Here is a 23,664-nt window from a genome sequence, read left to right on the forward strand (position 1 = left end):
CCCAAGGAGGCACTCAGGCCTCGGGATTTGTTCAGCCACCCCACTACCCACACTTCTCACAAAATCCTGGGTATTCGATGGGAGGCACATCAGATTACCACAGCTTTAGCCCTTATCCCACACAGATGCCATACCCACCCTACTACCCACCATATCCACAATACCCAATGTATCCACCCCCACCTTACTATCCAAACCCTACCTCAGAAAATGTTGCACCACCTCCACCACCTACAGAACCAGCAACCCCAGCTACCCAACCTTCTAGACCTAGCTTCGCCAGTGGGAGCAAGGTCAAGATGACTGACTACATGAAATTGGGTGCTCCTCAGTATGAAAAAGGGGATGACCCATTTGTGTATCTTGAAAGGGTTAAGGTGATCATAGATGAGATTGGGGCTGATGACAGTAGAGCCATTCAGATGGCTGGGTTCACTCTTAAGTGCAAGAAGGCACGAGAGTGGTTCAAGAATTATGTGAACCCGAGGGTGGACAGCATGTCTTGGGAAGAGTTTGCAAATGAGTTTGCAGGATGGGAGCTAGGTCTAGATGACTGACTACATGAAATTGGGTGCTCCTCAGTATGAAAAAGGGGATGACCCATTTGTGTATCTTGAAAGGGTTAAGGTGATCATAGATGAGATTGGGGCTGATGACAGTAGAGCCATTCAGATGGCTGGGTTCACTCTTAAGTGCAAGAAGGCACGAGAGTGGTTCAAGAATTATGTGAACCCGAGGGTGGACAGCATGTCTTGGGAAGAGTTTGCAAACGAGTTTGCAGGATGGGCTTTACCAGATAGTTCAAGGGAGCTGAAGATGATAGAGTTTGAGCAGTTGAGGCAGACTGATGAGATGGGTGTAGAGGAGTTCACAGACAGATTCTTGGAGCTGTTGCCATTTGCAGGGCAAAACCTTGATACAGACCAGAAAAGTTCAAGGAGGTATATCATGAAACTCCACTCTAGATATTCCTCCTTAATCCAGTCAGCAGATAGGGAGAGCTTCCATGCCATAGTAGATATGGCCCGGAAAATGGAGGCCAGTGTCATCGTTCAGGGGACAGTTAAGCAGTCAGTGGCATAGCCTTCTGGTTCTAAGACCCCAGGCTCTTCTTCTTTTAGTGCAGCAGCTTCAGGTAGCAAAAAGTGGAATAACACCACTAGGAAGCCCAAGAAGAACAAGTTTTGGAATAAGGTTAAGTCCAGTCTGGGACTAGGGAGTGGCTCAAGCTCTGGTGCGGATAATGCAGTTTGTGCAAGGTGTGGTAAGCCACACAGGGGAGTTTTTCGGCTCGGGACGACAGCCTGTTACAGATGTGGTCAGGAGGGGCATATATCTCGAGAATGTCCAAGAGCTGCCCCGATGGCACAGTCCCAGTAGACAGCTTCAGGTAGTGTAGCGCAGCCAGCAGCTCCAGCCATGACTCAGGCCAGTGGCAGAGGCAGAGGGAGAGGGGCAGCCTCTTCTTCAGCGGGTTTCAGAGGTGAAGGTCCATCAGCTCCAGCACGGATCTTCACAATGACTCAACAGGAGGCAGATGCATCTAACACCGTGGTGGCAGGTAATTTAGTCATTAGTTGTTCAGATGTGTATGCCTTGATGGACCCTGGTGCATCTCATTCTTTTATTGCTCCGAGAGCCGTCCAGAGGTTGGGGTTGATGATCTCTGAGTTAGAGTGTCCTCTCTGGGTCAGTGGACCCAAGTGTGATCCATCAGTGGCAGAGTCAGTCTGCCAGTGTAGTCCTGTGTTCGTTGAGGGAAGATGCTTGTCCGCCGACCTTGTGGTTCTAGACTTGACAGATTTTGACGTCATTCTAGGGATGGACTGGTTATCTATCCATAGTGCTACCTTGGACTGCAGGGACAAGGTAGTCAGGTTCAGAGGTCAGGATGGGTCAGAGGATGTCTTCAGGGGAGACAGGAGGGGTACACCTAGAGGTCTGATATCAGCTCTTCAGGCTCATAGGTTGCTTAGGAAGGGATGTCAGGGGTATTTGGCTCATGTGAGAGAGCTTAGCAGTCAGGTTAGAGAGCCCGCCTCGGTGCCAGTGGTTGGAGAGTTTCTAGACGTCTTCCCAGACGAGCTGCCAGGTTTACCACCTACTAGGGAGATAGAGTTCGAGATAGAATTGATGCCTGGAACCCGACCGATCTCTATCCCTCCCTACAGGATGGCTCCAGCCGAGTTGAAAGAATTGAAAGAGCAGTTGCAAGAGTTGGTAGAAAAGGGCTTCATTCGACCGAGCACCGCACCTTGGGGTGCACCAGTCTTGTTTGTGAGAAAGAAGGATGGATCCCTTAGACTTTGTATCGACTACAGGCAGTTGAACAAAGTCACTACAAAGAATAAGTACCCATTGCCAAGGATCGACGATCTATTCGACCAGCTAGCCGGAGCAGGTTGTTTCTCCAAAATAGATCTAAGATCAGGGTACCATCAGTTGAGGATCAGAGAAGAAGATGTGCCAAAGACAGCTTTCAGGACCAGATATGGGCATTTTGAGTTCCTTGTAATGTCGTTCGGGTTAACCAACGCCCCTGCAGCATTCATGGATCTCATGAACAGAGTGTTTGACCAGTACCTGGATCACTTTGTTATTGTCTTCATAGATGATATCTTAGTGTATTCCAGGAATGCAGAGGAGCATGCCCATCATCTGAGGTTGGTTCTGCAGACCTTGAGGGAACATGGCTTGTATGCCAAGTTCTCTAAGTGTGAGTTCTGGCTGAGGAGCATTTCGTTCTTGGGGCATGTAGTGTCAGAGAATGGGATAGAGGTGGACCCCAAGAAGACAGAAACTGTGGCTAACTGGCCTAGACCCACTTCAGTGATAGAGATTAGAAGTTTCTTGGGTTTGGCAGGTTACTACAGGAGGTTCGTTCAGGACTTCTCAAAGATTGCAGCTCCTTTGACCAGGTTGACCAGGAAGAATCAGAAGTTTCTGTGGACCGAACAGTGCGAAGAGAGTTTTGAAGAGCTTAAGAAGAGGTTGACTTCAGCACCAGTTTTAGCTCTGCCATCTAGTGATGAGGACTTTACAGTCTTCTGTGATGCATCCCGTGTGGGACTGGGTTGTGTACTGATGCAGAATGAGAGGGTGATTGCTTATGCTTCTAGGCAGCTAAAGAAGCATGAGTTGAATTACCCCACACATGACCTTGAGATGGCAGCAGTAATCTTTGCACTCAAGATGTGGAGGCACTACCTCTATGGGGTAAAATGTGAGATCTTCACAGATCATAAGAGCCTGCAGTACATCCTGAGTCAAAGAGATTTGAATTTAAGACAGAGGAGATGGGTAGAGCTGCTGAGTGACTATGATTGCAAGATTCAGTATCATCCGGGTAAGGCGAATGTTGTGGCAGACGCCCAAGCCGGAAGTCACTAGGCAGTCTGTCCCACATAACGGCAGAGAGGAGACCAGTGGTGAAGGAGTTTTACAAGCTCATTGATGAAGGTCTACAGTTGGAGTTGTCTGGTACAGGTGCTTTAGTGGGCCAGATGAGAGTGACACCTGTGTTTCTGGAGCAAGTGGCTCAGAAACAGTATGAGGACCCAGAGTTAGTGAAGATTGCCAGGACTGTTCAGTCAGGCAAGGACAGTGAGTTCAGATTTGACAGTAAGGGGATCCTCCGCTATGGGAGTCGATTGTGTGTACCAGATGACATAAGGCTAAAAGGAGACATTATGAGAGAAGCTCATAATGCAAGATACAGCATTCACCCCGGAGCCACCAAGATGTATCAAGATCTAAAGAAAGTTTATTGGTGGCCAGCGATGAAGAAAGGAGTGGCACAGTTTGTGTCAGCCTACGAAGTGTGTCAGAGGGTGAAGCTGGAACATCAGAAGCCGGCTGGAATGCTTAACCCGCTACCTATTCCAGAGTGGAAATGGGAGAATATAGCTATGGACTTCGTAGTGGGGTTACCGGCGACGTCCAACAGATTGGACTCCATATGGGTGATTGTGGACAGACTCACCAAATCTGCTCACTTCATCCCTGTTAGGAGTGGCTATTCTGTGGACAAGTTGGCGCAGGTGTATGTGGATGAGATCGTCAGGCTGCATGGGGTTCCTGTTTCAATAGTGTCTGATAGAGGGCCCCAGGTCACCTCCAGATTTTGGCGGAGTCTGCAGAATGCCATGGGTACTAGGTTGGATTTTAGTACTGCCTTCCACCCCCAGACGGACGGACAGTCCGAAAGGACCATCCAGACTATCGAGGATATGCTTAGAATGTGTGTGCTGGACTTTGGCGGTTCTTGGAGGCAACATCTACCTTTGGTGGAGCTTGCCTACAATAACAGCCATCATGCTAGCATCGGGATGGCTCCATATGAAGCTTTATATGGGAGGAAGTGTAGGTCACCTGTTTGCTGGGAGGAAGTTGGAGAAAAGGCCTTGGCAGGGCCTGAGCTAGTAGAGATCACCAGCAGGGTGGTACCCATAATCAGAGAGAGAATCATGACTGCTGCAAGCAGACAGAAGAGTTATGCAGACATCCGCAGAAGGCAGGTAGAGTTTCAGGAGGGGGATCTGGTATTGCTCAAGGTGTCTCCAATGAAAGGAGTGGTTCTCTTTGGGAAGAAAGGTAAGCTAGCCCCACGATACATCGGACCCTTTGAGATCTTGCAAAAGATTGGGAATGTGTCGTACAAGCTAGATTTGCCTGCTTCAATGGAAAGAATCCATCCGGTTTCCATGTTTCTATGTTGAGGAAGTTTGTGTCAGATCCGGGCAAGGTTCTTAGTGAGCCTGATGTGGAGATCCAAGAGGATCTCACCTATGTTGAGCAGCCAGTGCGGATCATAGACACCCAGATCAGAAAGCTGAGAAACAAGGAAATCCCGATGGTGAAAGTCCTATGGAACCACCACAATATGGAAGAGTGCACCTGGGAGACACGGGAGTCCATGCTCCAGCAATACCCTTATCTTTTCTAAGGTTAGTTACTTATATGTTTCATGTGTATGTTATGTTGTATGCCATGCTATGTGCTAGTTGAGGAACATTCGGGGACGAATGTTCTTAAGGGGGGGAGAATGTAATACCAAGCTAGACTCCGGTATCGGATTTCCTACCGTCCGGTGGAATCTCGGATGTCGGAGACCTCTAGAAGGGGTAAAACCATGTTTTCATGAAATTTTTTAATGTTTTTGATGATTTTAAGTAAAGAGGAAATGAGTTTTTGAATGAAAACAACCTTAATGGAAAACTCAGGTTCGGCCGCCGAAACTCAAAGTTCGGCCGCCGAACATGCATGCGTTTCGGGTGTGCCTTAGGCCCCCGAAGGCATAGGTTGAGGAAAGTCCAGGTTCGGCCGCCGAACCTCAAGTTCGGCCGCCGAACATGGCATGCATGCGGAGGCACGTTCGGCCCCCGAACGTGGCCTGGCCAGCCACTATAAAAGGGTCCCTTAGCCGAAAACGGGCGAGTTTTTCTCCCCGTTGTCGGCCAAGGTGAGTTCTCCGCCGTTCCTCACCAATCTTGAGTCCTTTCCTTCAGATCTTTCAAGATTTTCACAAGTTTTCATCTTATTTTGAAGATTTCCAAGTTTTGAGCAAGTTTTGGAGCTTTGAGGTTCAAGGACTCAAATCTCTCCCACCTCCGAGTTCAGGATGTCTCTCTCTCGATCTTCAAGAGGTAAGAGCCGATCTTAAGCTCATTTCATGTTTAAAGTAAGTTTTATGCAAGATCTATGGGGTAGAATGCATGTTTAGTTCATAGTTAGGTTTTTGAGTATATGTTGTGTTTTTGAGCAATGTGTTGTTGTTGTGTGTTGTAGTTGGGGTTTAAGTTAGTTTGAAGCCCCTAGGAGCCAATGTATGTATATTTGCATGATTTGGATGAGTTATATGCATGTTGAAAGATTTGGGAGGCAAATGTGCATAAAGGAGCCAAGTTTCTGCCCTTTGGCAGAAACCAGGTTCGGCAGCCGAAGGAACTTTCGGCCGCCGAACATGGCTGGGGAGGCAGGCCTTTCGGCTGCCGAAGTTGCCCCCGAAAAGAGACTTTCGTCTCTGTCTGGGACTTTCGGCCGCCGAAGGTGCCGCTGAACCTGCCTGGGTTTCGGCTCTGGAGGGACTTTCGGCCGCCGAAGGTGCCGCCGAACCTGCCCTGTTCAGCCTTCCTTTGCATGTTTTTGCATGATTGTTCAAGGTGTTTTAGGGGGTTTTTGGGGGATGTTTTTAGAGTTATGTTCTAGTTGTTTGGTCCCTCATTTGAGTCCACCTGTGTAGGTTCGGACCCGAGGAACCGAGGACCCCAGCAGTGAGTTCAGCTGCTTCTGAGTCAGTAGAGCTTCGGCCAGAGGTGAGTAGAATAAACCTTTATGTTTTTAAAGCAAATGAATTATACAGTTGAGCATGTTCATGCATCATGAATGCCATGTGATGAATTAGGTTGTTTGCATTAGAATTCACGAATATGTTGCATTGCATTTATGATGTTGATGTGGATTGGTTATTGAATGATCCTTTAGTCCTCATATGGTATGATGATGCTACGGCATGATATGGTATGGAAGTCCAGGTTGTACCCATTCTACGTCCCTGGCACATTGGTATGCATGATATGTTATGTTAAGAGAAAGACTGGTTGTACCCATTCTACATCCCGGCACTTTGGAATGTAGAGAACTATTGGTGACAATACCATCCGAGATGTGATTTGCTGTGATGTGTTGCATTACATGATGGCATGAGATTTTAAATATTGTTTTCTATTATTCTGCTCACTGGGCTCTTGTAGCTCACCCCTTTCCCTAATCCCCCAGGATTGCAGGTACGGGCTAGACAGAGAAGTCAAGAAGAGTGAAGTCTTATGTTTGTAATAGTTAGAAAGTGGACATGATAAATTGTAAGATAATGTAAAGTTGAATAGTCATGTTTTGTATATTGATATCGAGGATTAGAAGTTGTGCTTGACCCTATGGATGTTGTAATCCCTTTTTATTACATGATCTAGATGTTTATTGATGACTATGTTTAGCCAACTCAACACATGTTATGCCACCCATTGGGGGTATTGATGAGATCCCACAGAGGGGTCAAGATATGATTATGTATATGTTCAGTGCATGCACAGGTTGAATTTGGCATATGATAGAATGTATGAAAAGAAAAGTTTTAATTTTTTTTTTTGTATGTTGTTGATCATGTATGGGATTAATCAGGTTTACAGGTTACAAGTCAGGCTTGCTACGGGTCCCGGCGGCCTTAAGCCGACCTGGGTCCTAGCGCCGGTAGCGGTCCGAATTTTCGGATCGTTACATTCACAAAAAGTTTTTAAGGCACTTCATGCCCAGGCCACAAGGTAGGTATAAGCCAGGCCACACTACCAAGCATTAGTACTGTTTCACAAAAAGTCTCCAAGGCATTTGTTGCTGCTCTTACGAGCACTCCTAGAAATCCAAAACTTTTTATGAAGGAAGAAGGCCTATTGTAGGCGAGCGAGACTTTTTAACAATTGGCAAAAACGGAATGATGAGGGAACGAGTGGAGGCTGCAAAGGACCGAAAGCCCGCTAAGCCAGAAAAGGCTAAGGAGCTCGTAAGGGCTAGAAAATGCTTGGAACCTCGTCAAGGTTAGAAAACGCACAGAAGCCTGTCAGAGATGGAAAAGGCCAAGGAGCTCACAAGGGCTAAAAAATGCCCGGAAACTAGTCAGGGTTAGATAAAGTCTGAAAGCTCGATAGGGCAAGAAAATACTTGGAAGCTAGTCAAGGCTAGACAATGCTTGGAAGCTAGTCAGAGTTAGAAAATATCCGGAAGCTAGTCAAGCCTAGAGAATACCCGAAAGCTCAACTGGGCAAGAAAATGCTTGGAAGCTAGTCAGGGCTAGAGAATGCCTGGAAGCTTGACAGGGCTAGCAAATGACCTAAAGCTTAGCAGGGCTAGAGAATGACCTGAAAGATCCTCAGGGCTGGTTGGCACTAGAGAAAGCTAAAAAACTCGTCAAGGCATTACTGTACCACTCGAATCAAATTTTGCCAGACAAGATTCACTCGAATCAACTTTTGCCAGACATGATCTTGGACCTGACTGGTCGGCAGAGTAAGTAAGAGGAAAGTAAGGACATCGTGCGCTTAGCCCGGATAGAAGCTAACCTGGTTTGACAGACTAAACAAAGGCCGCACAGTTCCACTTGGGACAATCAGTATGATGTACACTCTAGGACTGTGACGCATTTCACGACTAAACTACTAGGAAAGGTTAAGCGATGCTAGGATGAAAGGTCAATCTAAATAAGCCACGTGCCCCAGATTATGAAGACAACTGTCACCTTTAAATCTAAAGAATCGAAGACTAGCGGGGGAACCTCTAGTGTTACACAATACTCGGCCAAAATGAGCCATGAGCTGTCACCATAAGACAGGGTCATGTGACAAGTGTTTGACAAGCCGACACGTTGTCCAGCCCGAGGCAAGGAAGACTCGAACACCAAGTAACCCGACTCTTCACCTAAATAGGGCAGGTCTTCACATAAAGTTATCATTAGTAGGTATAATCTAATAGGCTCTTGTTACGCCTATAATCACAGGATCACCGACCAATTAGCCAGCGAGATTCCTTATAAACGAGTCGGCCATATGTGTAACGACCCAAAAATCGGACCACTACCGGCGCTAGGATCCAAATCGGCTTAACATACAACCTAACATACAACCTGTACACCTGTTTAATCCCATACATGATAAACATATACATAAAAATTTTGAAATTTCTCATTCATTTACCAAACTTAACCTGTGCATGCACAACTCATAAGCATAAACATTAAACCCCACACTAGAGCCCTCATCAAATACTCCAATGGGGTGACATAATATATGATAAGTTTGGTTTACATAAATATTATTAACTCATTTCATTAAAAGATCATGTACTCAAAAGGGGATTAACAACATACTAGGGTGAAGCACATCTCTAAACCTCAATACCCGTCATTACATTACATTACTATACATTACATCATCCTCATGTCCACAGCTAACTATTACATAAAACATAACTTTACTCTTCTTGACCTCCCGGCCTATCCCATACCTGCATACCTGGGGGATTAGGAAAATGGGGTGAGCTACTAGAGCCCAGTGAGCAGAATAATAAAACATTTAAAACACATGCTATCATGGAATGCATCACATCACAGACAAATCACATCAAGGATGGTTTTGTCACCAATAGTCCTCTACATGTCCAATAGTGCCAGGGGCGTAGAATGGGCCTCGTCCTGGTCTTTCTCTTAACATAACATATATAACATAATATTCCTATAATGCCAGGGGCGTAGAATGGGCCTCGGCCTGGTCTTTCTCTTAACATAGTGCCAGGGGCGTAGAATGGGCCTCGACTTGGACTTCCATACCATACCATATCATATCATACTACATCATATCATATGAGGACTAAAGGATCATCCAATACCCATCCACATCATCATCAAATTATGCAATGCAACATATTCGTGAATTCTAATGCAAACAACCTAATTTATCTCATGGCATTCATGATGCATGAACATGCTCAAAGCTAATTTATTTATTTGAAACATAAAGAGTTATTCTACTCACCTCAGGCTAGCTCTGACAAGACACTGAAGCAGCTGTCTCACTGCTGGGGTCCTCGATTCCTCGGGTTCGAACCTACACAGGTGGACTCAAATGAGAGACCAAACATACATGAACATGACTCTAAAATACTCCCCAAAAACCCCCTAAAACACCTTAAAACAATCATAGAAAACATACAAAGGAAGGCTGAACAGGGCACTTTCGGCGGCCGAAAGTCCCTCCAGAGCCGAAAGTCATGCACCTTCGGCGGCACTTTCGGCGGCCGAAGGTTCCTTCCAGAGACGAAACTCATGCATGTTCGGCGGCACCTTCGGCGGCCGAAACTCCCTTCCAGAGCTGAAAGTCCACTTTCGGAGGCAGGGTTCGGCAGCCAAAGGCTTGCCCCCACAGGCAGGTTTGGCGGCCGAAAGTCCCTTCGGCTGCCGAACCTGAGTTCTTCCAAAGGGCAGAACTCAACCTCCACAATGCACATTTAGCCTCCCAAACCATTCAACTCAAAACCAACACTTCCACAACATGCATACACACATACATAAGCTCCTAAGGGTTTCAAACTATCCTAAACCCCAACTACAACACATCAAACATACATAACAACCCTCATTGCTCAAAAACTCAACATAAGCTCATAAACTCAAAATAACCTAAACATGCATTTCTACCACATAAACCTTTATAAAACTTGTTAAAAACATAAAATGAGCTAAGGATCTACTCTTACCTCTTGAAGAACGAGAGGAAAGACGATCCAACTCGGAGATGGGAGAGATCTAGCTCTTTGAACCTCCAAGCTCCAAAACTTGCTCAAAGCTCCAAAACTTGCTCAAAGCTCACAAATCTCTTCAAAACCAAGTTAGAACTTGTTAAAACTTGAAAGATTTGAGGGGAATCGTCAAAAACGACCATGGGAGAGCATGGACTCACCGTTGGCCGAAAATGGGGAGAAAACTCGCCCGTTTCGGCCATGGAGCCCTTATATAGGGGCTGGCCAGACCACCTTCGGCAGCCTAAAGTGCCTCTAAAACTCATGCAAGTTCGGAGGCCGAACCTGAGCCACTTTCGGAAGCCTAACTTGCCCCCCTAAATTATCCCATGTTCGGCGGCCGAACTTGAGGTTCGGCGGCCGAACCTGGAAATGCCTCCATGGTCTTTTTCATTCAAAACTCAGCTTCTTTCTTACTTAAAATCATAAAATACATTAAAACATTTTATAAAAACATTATCTTACCCTTCTAGAGGTTTCCGACATCCGAGATTCCACCGAACGGTAGGAATTTCGATACCGGAGTCTAGCCGGGTATTACATTCTCCCCCCCTTAAGAACATTCGTCCCGAATGTTCACCAAACAACTCATGCATAGCATACAACATATCATACATATAAAACACACATAAAACTAACCTTAGAAGAGATGAGGATATTGCTAGAGCATGGACTCCCGTGTCTCCCAGGTACATTCTTCGATGTTGTGGTGATTCCAAAGGACTTTCACCATCGGGATCTCCTTGTTTCTCAACTTTATGATCTGGGTGTCTAGGATCCGTACTGGCTGCTCAACATAGGTGAGATCTTCTTGGATCTCCACATCAAGCTCACTAAGAACCTTGCCCGGATCTGACACGAACTTCCGTAACATGGAAACATGGAAAACCGGATGGATTCTCTCCATTGAAGTAGGTAAGTCCAACTAGTACGATACATTCCCAATCTTTTGCAAGATCTCAAAGGGTCCGATGTACCGTGGAGCTAGCTTACCTTTCTTCCCGAACCGAATCACCCCTTTCATAGGAGACACCTTGAGCAATACCAAATCCCCCTCCTGAAATTAGACTTGCCTTCTGCGGATATCTGCATAACTCTTCTGCTTGCTCGCAGCAGTCTTGATCCTTTCTCTGATTATGGGCACCGCTCTGCTGGTGATCTCTACTAGTTCTGGGCCTGCCAAGGCCCTTTCTCCAACTTCCTCCCAGCAGACAGGCGACCTGCACTTCCTTCCATACAAAGCCTCATAGGGAGCCATCCCGATGCTAGCATGATGGCTGTTATTGTAGGCAAACTCCACCAAAGGTAGATGCTGCCTCCAAGAACCGCTAAAATCCAGCACACACATTCTGAGCATATCCTCTATTGTCTGGATGGTCCTCTCTGATTGTCCATCCGTCTGTGGATGGAAAGCAGTGCTAAAATCCAACCTGGTACCCATAGCATTTTGCAGACTCCGCCAAAACCTGGAGGTGAACTGGGGTGCTCTATCAGACACTATTGAAACAGGAACCCCATGCAACCTGACAATCTCATCAACATACACCTGCGCCAACTTGTCCACAGAGTAGTTACTCCTAACAGGAATGAAGTGAGCAGATTTGGTCAGTTTGTCCACAATCACCCATATGGAGTCCAATCTGTTGGATGTTGCCGGTAACCCCACTACGAAGTCCATAGCTATATTCTCCCATTTCCACTCTGGAATAGGTAGCGGGTTGAGCATTCCAGCTGGCTTCTGATGTTCCAGCTTCACTCTCTGACATACTTCGCAGGCTGACACGAACTGTGCCACTTCTCTTTTCATAGCTGGCCACCAATAAACTCTCTTCAGATCTTGATACATTTTGGTGACTCCAGGGTGAACACTGTATCTGGCATTATGAGCCTCTCTCATAATGTCTCCCTTTAGACCCACGTCATCTGGTACACACAATCTATTCCCATAGCGGAGGATCTCCTTGCTGTCAAATCTGAACTCTTCATTTTTGCCTGATTGAACAGTCCTGGCAATCTTCACTAATTTTGGGTCCTCGTGCTGTTTCTGAGCCACCTGCTCCAGAAACACAGGTGTTACTCTCATCTGGGCTATCAAAGCACCTGTGCCAGACAACTCCAACTGCAAACCTTCATTAATGAGCTCGAAGAACTGCCTCACCACTGGTCTTCTCTCTGCCGAAATATGGGACAAACTGCCAAGTGATTTCCGGCTTAAGGCGTCTGCCACAACATTCGCCTTACTCGGATGGTACTGAATCTTACAATCGTAGTCACTAAGCAGCTCTACCCATCTTCTCTGCCTCAGATTCAATTCTCTCTGACTCAAGATGTACTGCAGGCTCTTATGATCTGTGAAGATCTCACATTTTACCCCATAAAGGTAATGCCTCCACATCTTGAGTGCAAAGATCACCGCTGCCATTTCTAGGTCATGTGTAGGGTAATTCAACTCGTGCTTCTTCAGCTGTCTAGAAGCATAAGCAATCACCCTTTTATTCTGCATCAGCACACAACCCAGTCCCACACAGGACGCATCACAGAAAACCGTGAAGTCTTCATTACTAGTTGGCAGAGCTAACACCGGTGCCGGCGTCAACCTCTTCTTTAGCTCTTCAAAGCTTTCTTCACACTGGTCAGTCCACACAAACCTCTGATTCTTCTTAGTCAGTCTGGTCATAGGAGCTGCAATCTTAGAGAAGTCCTGAACGAACCTCCTGTAGTAACCTGCTAAACCTAAGAATCTCTTGATCTCTATCACTGTAGTGGGTCTAGGCCAGTTAGCTACGGCTTCCACTTTCTTGGGGTCCACCTTGATTCCATTTTCTGACACAACATGCCCCAAGAAAGAGATGCTCCTCAGCCAGAACTCACACTTGGAGAACTTGGCATACAAGCCATGTTCCCTCAAGGTCTGCAGAACTAACCTCAGATGATGGGCATGCTCCTCTGCATTCCTGGAGTACACTAAGATATCATCTATGAAGACAATAACAAAGTGATCCAGATACTGACTGAAAACTCTGTTCATGAGATCCATGAATGATGCAGGGGCATTGGTTAACCCGAACGGCATCACAAGGAACTCATAGTGCCCATATCTGGTTCTGAACGCCGTCTTCGGCACATCCTCTTCTCTTATCCTCAGCTGATGGTACCCGGATCTCAGATCTATCTTGGAGAAACAACCTGCTCCTGCTAGCTGGTCGAATAGATCGTCGATCCTTGGCAACGGGTACTTATTCTTAGTAGTGACCTTGTTCAACTGCCTGTAGTCGATACAAAGTCTGAGGGATCCATCCTTCTTTCTCACAAACAGCACTGGAGCACCCCAAGGTGAGGTACTCGGTCGGATAAAGCCCTTATCTACCAACTCTTGCAACTGCTCTTTAAGCTCCTTCAATTCAGCTGGTGCCATCCTGTAGGGAGGGATAGAGATCGGTCTGGTTCTAGGCATCAACTCTATTTAGAACTCTATCTCCCTAGTAGGTGGTATACCTAGCAGCTCGTCTGGGAAGACGTCTAAAAACTCTCTGACCACGGGCACTGAGGCGGGCTCTCTGACATGACTATCCAGCTCTCTCACATGAGCTAGAAAACCCTGACAACCCCTCCAAAGCAACCTACGAGCCTGTAGGGCTGATATCAAACCTCTAGGTGTACCCCTCCTGTCTCCTCTGAAGACAACCTCTGACCCATCCTGACCTCTGAACCTGACTACCTTGTCTCTGCAGTCCAAGGTAGCACCATGGGTAGATAGTCAATCCATTCCTAGAATGACGTCAAAATCTATCAAATCTAGAACCACAAGGTCGGCTGAAAGGCATCTCCCCTCAATAAAAACTGGACTACACTGGCAGACTGACTCTGCCACTGACGGGTCACACTTGGGTCCACTGACCCATAGGGGACACTCTAACCCAGAGACCATCAAACCCAACCTCTCGATGGCTCTCGGAGCAATGAAAGAATGAGATGCACCAGGGTCCATTAAGGCATAAACATCTGAACAAACCAATGATGAGATTACCTGACACCACGGTGTTTGATGCATTTGCCTCCTGCTGAGTCATCATGAAGATCCGTGCTGGAGCTGATGGACCTTCACCCCTGAAACCCGCTGAAGAAGAGGCTGACCCTCTCCCTCTGCCTCTGCCACTGGCCTGAGTCGCGGCTGGAGCTGCTGGCTGAGCCACACTACCTGAAGCTATCTGCTGGGACTGTGCCACAAAAGCTGCTCTAGGACACTCCCGTGCCATGTGTCCCTCCTGCCCACATCTGAAGCAGGCTGTCGTCCCAAACCGACATACTCCCTTGTGCGGCTTCCGACACTTCATACATACTGCATTATCTGCACCTGAGCTCGAACCACTCCCTAATCCCAAACCTGACTTGATCTTGTTCCAGAACTTGTTCTTCTTAGACTTGGCCTTACCCCACTTTTTACTGCCTGAAGCTGCTGCACTCAGAGAAGAAGGGTCTAACCTTCCCCCACCTGGGGTCTTGGAACCAGAGGGTTGTGCCACTGACTGCTTAACTGTTCCCTGAATGATGGCACTAGCCTCCATTTTCCGGGCCATATCTACTATGGCATGGAAGCTCTCCCTATCTGCTGATTGGATCAAGGAGGAATACCTGGAATGAAGCTTCATTATATACCTCCTAGCCTTCTTCTGATCTGTATCAAGGGTTTGCCCTGCAAACGGCAACAGCTCTAAGAACCTGTTTGTGAACTCCTCTACACTCATATCCTCTGTCTGCCTCAACTGCTCAAATTCGATCATCTTTAACTCCCTTGAACTATCAGGGAAAGCCCATCCTGCAAACTCATTAGCAAACTCTTCCCATGATAGGCTATCCAATCTCGGGTTCACATAGTTTTTGAACCACTCTCGGGCCTTCTTGCACTTCAGTGTGAACCCAGCCATCTGAATGGCTCTACTGTCATCAGCTCCTATCTCATCTGTAATCATCTTGACCCTCCCAAGATACTCAAACGGGTCATCACCGGTTTCATACTGGGGAGCACCCGGCTTCATGTAATCGGTCATCTTGACCTTGCTCCCTCCAGATGAGCTAGGTTTAGGTACTTGGGTTTCTGGGACAGTAGGTTCTGCTGGTGGTGGAGGAGGTGCAACATCCCCTGGATTAGGGTTTGCTGTACCTGGGTAGAAAGATGGGGGTGGGTATATAGGGTACTGTGGGTATGGTGGGTAGAAAGGTGGGTATGGCATGTGAGAGTGATAAGGGTTAAAGCTAGGGTAATCTGATGTACCTCCCATCGAATACCTGGGATTCTGTGAAAAGGGTGGGTACTGGGGTGGCTGAACAAATCCCAAGGCCTGAGTGCCTCCCTGAGACTCTCCCATGCCCTCTTCAGACATACTCACTCCAAGACTGCCATCCCTCCTCGGGTCCACATCCATATCATTCCCCACATCTTTCGACATTCCACCTTGCACTGTTCCTCTTCTGCTCACATCAAAAGACCTTTTAGGGTCCCTTGATGTTCTCTCCCTGCTAGACCTGCAGGACATTGCCCTAGGCAATGCAGGAGGACAGGCATCTGTGCCTTCGTCCTGAGGTGGTACTCCAGTCAATCGTGCAGATCGATGAGTTCCTCTCATCTTTCTTACTGAAAAACAACACACATCACATAAGACATTAGCATCAAATGGTTCATGTGCAAACACATGAATCCGCATACATCCATCACATACATAGCATATCATCAATGCACATGCATAAAATCATGGCATTTCACATCATCATTCAAGACAGGACTCTACATCCTATCCTAGTGGACATGATTTTCCTATTGTGCTTGACCTTCTAGAACATCTATGAGCCCGGCACTCTAGGTCCAACCATATGAACCTAGGGCTCTAATACCAATCTGTAACGACCCGAAAATCGGACCGCTATTGGCGCTAGGATCCAGATCGGCTTAAGGCTGCCGGGACCCGTAGTAAGCCTAACATACAACCTGTACACCTGTTTAATCCCATACATGATCAACATATACATAAAAATTTTGAACTTTCTCATTCATTTACCAAACTTAACCTGTGCATGCACAACTCATAAGCATAAATATTAAACCCCACACTGGAGCCCTCATCAAATACTCCAATGGGGTGACATAATATATGATAAGTTTGGTTTACATAAATATCATTAACTCATTTCATTAAAAGATCATGTACTCAAAAGGGGATTAACAACATACTAAGGTCAAGCACATCTCTAAACCTCAATACTCGTCATTACATTACATTACTATACATTACATCATCCTCATGTCCACAGCTAACTATTACATAAAACATAACTTTACTCTTCTTGACCTCCCGGCCTATCCCATACCTGCATACCTGGGGGATTAGGGAAATAGGGTGAGCTACTAGAGCCCAGTGAGCAGAATAATAAAACATTTAAAACACATGCTATCATGGAATGCATCACATCACAGACAAATCACATCAAGGATGGTTTTGTCACCAATAGTCCTCTACATGTCCAATAGTGCCAGGGGCGTAGAATGGGCCTCGTCCTGGTTTTTCTCTTAACATAACATTCCTATAATGCCAGGGGCGTAGAATGGGCCACGGCCTAGTCTTTCTCTTAACATAGTGCCAGGGGCGTAGAATGGGCCTCGACCTGGACTTCCATACCATACCATATCATATCATACCACATCATATCATACGAGGACTAAAGGATCATCCAATACCCATCCACATCATCATCAAATTATGCAATGCAACATATTCGTGAATTCTAATGCAAATAACCTAATTTATCTCATGGCATTCATGATGCATGAACATGCTCAAAGCTAATTTATTTATTTGAAACATAAAGAGTTATTCTACTCACCTCAGGCTAGCTCTGACAAGACACTGAAGCAGCTGTCTCACTGCTGGGGTCCTCGATTCCTCGGGTTCGAACCTACACAGGTGGACTCAAATGAGAGACCAAACATACATGAACATGACTCTAAAATACTCCCCAAAAACCCCCTAAAACACCTTAAAACAATCATAGAAAACATGTAAAGGAAGGCTGAACAGGGCACTTTCGGCGGCAGGTTCGGCGGCCGAAAGTCCCTCCAGAGCCGAAAGTCATGCACCTTCGGCGGCACTTTCGGCGGCCGAAGGTTCCTTCCAGAGACGAAACTCATGCATGTTCGGCGGCACCTTCGGCGGCCGAAACTCCCTTCCAGAGCCGAAAGTCCACTTTCGGGGGCAGGGTTCGGCAGCCAAAGGCTTGCCTCCACAGGCAGGTTCGGCGGCTGAAAGTCCCTTCGGTTGCCAAACCTGAGTGCTTCCAAAAGGCAAAACTCAGCCTCCACAAAGCACATTTAGCCTCCCAAACCATTCAACTCAAAACCAACACTTCCACAACATGCATACACACATACATAAGCTCCTAGGAGCTTCAAACTATCCTTGTAATACCCGGCTAGACTCCGGTACCGGAATTCCTACCGTCCGGTGGAATCTCGGATGTCGGAGACCTCTAGAAGGGTAGAATCATGTTTTATAAAAATGTTTTCATGTTTTTAATGGTTTTAAAGTATGGAACTAAATGAGTTTTTGCATGAAAAGTCTTTGGAGGAAAACTCAGGTTCGGCCGCCGAAAGTCAAGTTCGGCCGCCGAACGTGCATGCGTTTTGGAGGCACGTTAGGCCCCCGAAAGCCTGAGTGAGGAAAGTGCAGGTTCGGCCGCCGAACCTCATGTTCGGCCGCCGAACATTGTATGGATGCGGAGGCACATTCGGCCCCCGAACGTGGCCTGGCCAGCCACTATAAAAGGGTCCCTTAGCCGAAAATGGGCGAGCTTTTTCTCCCCATTTCGGCCAAGGTGAGCATTTCTGCCATCCTTCCCCAATCTTGAGTTTTTCCTTCCTTTTTCCATGATCTTCACAAGTTTATAACTTTGGTTTTGAAGATCTTTGAGCTTAGAACGAGTTTTGGAGCTTGGAGACCAAAAGTTGGAACTTCTCCCATCTCCAAGTTTAGATCTCCTCAACCCTCGATCTTCAAGAGGTAAGAGCCGATCTTAAGCTCGATGTATGATTTAAACAAGTTTTATGAAGTTTTAAGGGGTAGAATGCATGTTAGGGTATATGTTGAACCTATGGGTTTTTGATAACTTTTTGAGCAATGTAGCTCGATTGTGTGTGATTGAAGTGTTGTAGAGGGGGTATATGCATGTTTGAGGCCCCTAGGAACTTGTATGCATGATTTGGTTGGAGTATATGCTTGATTTGTGGATTTGGGAGGCAGGAGGTTCATGTGAACCAAGTTTCTGCCCGTTTGGCAGAAACCAGGTTCGGCAGCCGAAGGAAGTTTCGGCCGCCGAACCCCTCTTGTGGAGGCAGCATTCGGCTGCCGAAGGTGCCCCCGAAAAGAGACTTTCGTCTCTGTCTGGGACTTTCGGCCGCCGAAGGTGCTGCCGAACCTGCCTGAGTTTCGTCTCTGTCCAGGACTTTCGGCCGCCGAAGGTGCCGCCGAAAGTGCCCTGTTCAGCCACTTCATGCATACCTCTATGTGATATTTTCAGGTTGTTTTAGGGGGTTTTTGGGGAATATATTAGAGTTATGTTTATGTATGTTTGGTCCCTCATTGGAGTCCACCTGTGTAGGTTCGGACCTGAGGAACCAAGGACCCCAGCAGTGAGCCAGCTGCTACAGAGTTTGTCAGAGTCAACCAAAGGTGAGTGGAACTAAACTTAACCTTTTAAATTTAGAAATGAAATGCTTTTATCATGCTTCATGCATCATGATCATATTATAGGTTGTTGCATTAGAACTCACGACTATGCCGCATTGTATTGTTGTGATAGATGATAGTGGATGGACACTAGGATGATTCATTAGCCTTCTATATACGAAGTCCTGTGGTGCCCATAATAGGGCCGGGCAATACGAAGTCCTGTGGTGCCCATAATAGGGCCGGGCAATAACTCCGAGTACGAAGTCCTGTGGTGCCCATAATAGGGCCGGGCAATACGAAGTCCTGTGGTGCCCATAATAGGGCCGGGCATGGAGTTGAGGGATTTTTGAATCAGTCCATCCGTGGTGTGATTTGTTTGTGCAGTGGCGCATTTCATGATAGCATGTTTTAAATAATCTTTTTATAGTTCTACTCACTGGGCATCTAGCTCACCCCTCTCCCCTAACCCCCAGGTTTGCAGGTACGGGATAGATAGAGAAGGCAAGAAGAGAAAAAGTCATATGTATGTAATAGTTAGTTTGTGGACATGACAAATGTATAATGATGAAATGTAAAAATATTCAGTATGTTATGTAATGAGGTTATTGAGGATAGAGTTGTGCTTGACCATAATATATTGTTAATCCCTTTTTTTTATATACATGATCTTATGTTATGATGTTTATGTAAACTAACTCAACACAGATTGTTTTGCCTTTGAGGCTTGATGAGATCCCACAGAGGGACTATGTTATGTATATGTACAGAGTATGCACAGGTTGAGTTAGTTGATGACAGTATGTATGGAGAAAAGTTTTATCTTTTTATGTTTATGGTTGATCATGTATGGGATTAAACATGTTTACAGGTTATGTCAGGCTTGCTACGGGTCCCGGCGGCCTTAAGTCGACCCGGATCCTAGCGCCGGTAGCGGTCCGGATTTCCGGGGCGTTACAATCCTAAACCCCAATTACAACACATCAAACATACATAACAACCCTCATTGCTCAAAAACTCAACATAAGCTCATAAACTCAAAATAACCTAAACATGCATTTCTATCCCATAAACCTTTATAAAACTTGTTAAAAACATAAAATGAGCTAAGGATCTACTCTTACCTCTTGAAGAACGAGAGGAAAGACGATCCAACTCGGAGATGGGAGAGATCTAGCTCTTTGAACCTCCAAGCTCCAAAACTTGCTCAAAGCTCACAAATCCCTTCAAAACGAAGTTAGAACTCGTTAAAACTTGAAAGATTTGAGGAAAATCGTCAAAAACGACCATGTGAGAGCATTGACTCACCGTTGGCCAAAAATGGGGAGAAAACTCGCCCGTTTCGGCCATGGAGCCCTTATATAGGGGCTGGCCAGACCACTTTCGGCAACCTAAAGTGCCTCTAAAACTCATGCAAGTTCGGCGACCGAACATGGGGTTCGGCGGCCGAACCTGAGCCACTTTCGGAAGCCTAACTTGCCCCCCTAAATTATCCCATATTTGGCGGCCGAACCTAAAAATGCCTCCATGGTCTTTTTCATTCAAAACTCAGCTTCTTTCTTACTTAAAATCATAAAATACATTAAAACATTTTATAAAAACATTATCTTACCCTTCTAGAGGTTTCCGACATCCGAGATTCCACCGGACGGTAGGAATTCCGATACCGGAGTCTAGCCGGGTATTACAATATGATTGCTGGATACTCAGGAAATACTATAATTAACTCCATTCTTTTATAGTATAGAAGCCAGTGATCACAGAGACAAATGTACGCTATTCTCTTACAAAACTATTCTTGAGTTTTAAGTATTACAATTCTCTTACCCTTCTCTTCAACTTACTGACTTGAACGTCAGAGTGGCTGCTGTATATGCCAATTACCTCACTCTCTCTCTCTTGGAGGATTGACCAATCACAATACAACTCTATTTAGTGGACCAATCGCAACTCAGCTCCATTCTGGTCACATCATCACTTTTGTTTCAGCAACATCAAAAATTATAATTCTTAATCTCATACAAATTGTCAATATATCATTTCTTTAACTTTATTAGAAATCTTTAAAGTATATGATATACATATTATATATATATATATATAGATCTTGATTTACTATTATTGCTTCTGTCTTTTCTAAAATATTTAAATTAGTTTTATTTGCTGTTGTTAATTTTTCTTTAGTTTCTTTCCAAAATCTTTTAGGTACCAAGCTTGATGTTATACAATTTAAATCTGCTCCTGTATCAAACAATGCTATAGTATCTATTATAAATTCTTCTGATAATTTAATTGTTAATCTTATTAAATATTTTCAGAAAGTTATTTCTTGTAATAGTAATATAAAATTATCATCTACTTACTCATTATTTAGTTGACTTATTTCATTTTGCTCATCCTCATCTTCCCTTTCAGATGAAGAAGATGATTCAGAAATTAATGGTTCTTCTAATAATTTTATTCTTTTTGCATCCTTTTGAAGTTGATGTTTTAATTCTTTCACTTCAGTTTTTATTATTCTGATTTCTCTTTGCAAATCTTCTATAGTTGTTTTTCTCATATATATATATAAAATTTAATTTTATCTAATTCCACTATTGTAATTTTTTGATAACTTTATCTTTTATCTATAATATTATATATATAACTTTACCTTTCCACTGAGACATAGGATAAACTGCCAAGTGATTTCCTATTATGAGTATCTGCCACTATATTTGTTTTACCCAGATGATATTGGATTTTACAATTATAATCACTAAGCAGTTCTATCCATCTCCTTTGCCTCGAATTCAACTCTCTCTGACTCAAGATGTATTATAAACTTTTATAATCTGTAAAGATCTCACATTTCACCCCATACAGTTAGTGCCTTAACATCTTGAGTGCAAAGATCACAGCTGCCATCTCTAGATCGTGGATGAGATAATTTAACACTTGTAATACCCGGGTAGACTCCGGTATCGGAATTCCTACCGTCCGGTGGAATCTCGGATGTCGGAGACCTCTAGAAGGGTAAAATCATGTTTTCATGAAATGTTTTAATGTATTTGATGTTTTAAGTTGAAAGGAAATGAGTTTTTGCATGAAAACAACCTTAAGGGAAAACTCAGGTTCGGCCGCCGAAACTCAAAGTTCGGCCGCCGAACATGCATGCACTTCGGGAGTGCTTTAGGCCCCCGAAGGCATAAGTGAGGAAAGTCCAGGTTCGGCTGCCGAACCTCAAGTTCGGCCGCCGAACATGGCATGCATGCGGAGGCACATTCGGCCCCCGAACGTGGCCTGGCCAGCCACTATAAAAGGGTCCCTTAGCCGAAAACGGGTGAGCTTTTTCCCCATTTTCGGCCAAGGTGAGCCTTTCCGCCATTCCTCACCATCCTTGAGCTCTTTCCTTCAAATATTTCATGATTTTCACAAGTTTTCATCTTGTTTTGAAGATTTTCAAGTTTGAGCAAGTTTTGGAGCTTTGAGGTTCAAGAACTCAAATCTCTCTCACCTCCGAGTTTAGGTCGTCTCTCTCTCGATCTTCAAGAGGTAAGAGCCGATCTTAAGCTCATTTTATGTTTTAAGAAAGTTTTAAGTAGATCTATGGGTTAGAATGCATGTTTAGGTTATAGTTATGTTTATGGGTATAAATGTATGTTCATGAACAATGTGGCTTGTAAATGTATGTTTGATGTGTTGTAGTTGGGGTTTAAGGTAGTTTGAGACCCCTAGGAGCTTGTGTGCATGTTTTGGTTGAGTTATATGCATGTTTGGAAAGTTTGGGAGGCGTATGTGCATAGAGGAGCCAAGTTTCTGCCCTTTGGCAGAAACCAGGTTCGGCAGCCGAAGGACTTTTGGGAGCCGAACATGGCTTGGGAGGCAGGCCTTTCGGCTGCCGAAGTTGCCCCCGAAAAGAGACTTTCGTCTCTGTCTGGGACTTTCGGCCGCCGAAGGTGCCGCCGAACCTGCCTGGGTTTCGGCTCTAGAGGGACTTTCGGCCGCCGAAGGTGCTGCCGAACCTGCCCTGTTCAGCCTTCCTTTGCATGTTTTTGCATGATTGTTCAAGGTGTTTTAGGGGATTTTTGGGGGATGTTTTTAGAGTTATGTTCTAGTTGTTTGGTCCCTCATTTGAGTCCACCTGTGTAGGTTCGGACCCGAGGAACCGAGGACCCCAGGAATGAGTTCAGCTGCTTTTGAGTCAGTAGAGCTTCAGCCAGAGGTGAGTAGAATAAACCTTTATGTTTTTAAAGCAAATGAATTATACAGCTGAGCATGTTCATGCATCATGAATGCCATGTGATGAATTAGGTTGTTTGCATTAAAATTCACGAATATGTTGCATTGCATTTATGATGTTGATGTGGATTGGTTATTGGATGATCCTTTAGTCCTCCTATGGTATGATGATGCTACGGCATGATATGGTATGGAAGTCCAGGTTGTACCCATTCTACGTCCCTGGCACATTGATATGTATGATATGTTATGTTAAGAGAAAGACCGGTTGTACCCATTCTACGTCCCGGCACTTTGGAATATAGAGGACTATTGGTGACAATACCATCCGAGATGTGATTTGCTGTGATGTGTTGCATTACATGATGGCATGAGATTTTAAATATTGTTT

Source organism: Manihot esculenta, chromosome 3 (genome assembly GCF_001659605.2).
Source record: "Manihot esculenta cultivar AM560-2 chromosome 3, M.esculenta_v8, whole genome shotgun sequence".
NCBI lineage: Eukaryota > Viridiplantae > Streptophyta > Magnoliopsida > Malpighiales > Euphorbiaceae > Manihot > Manihot esculenta.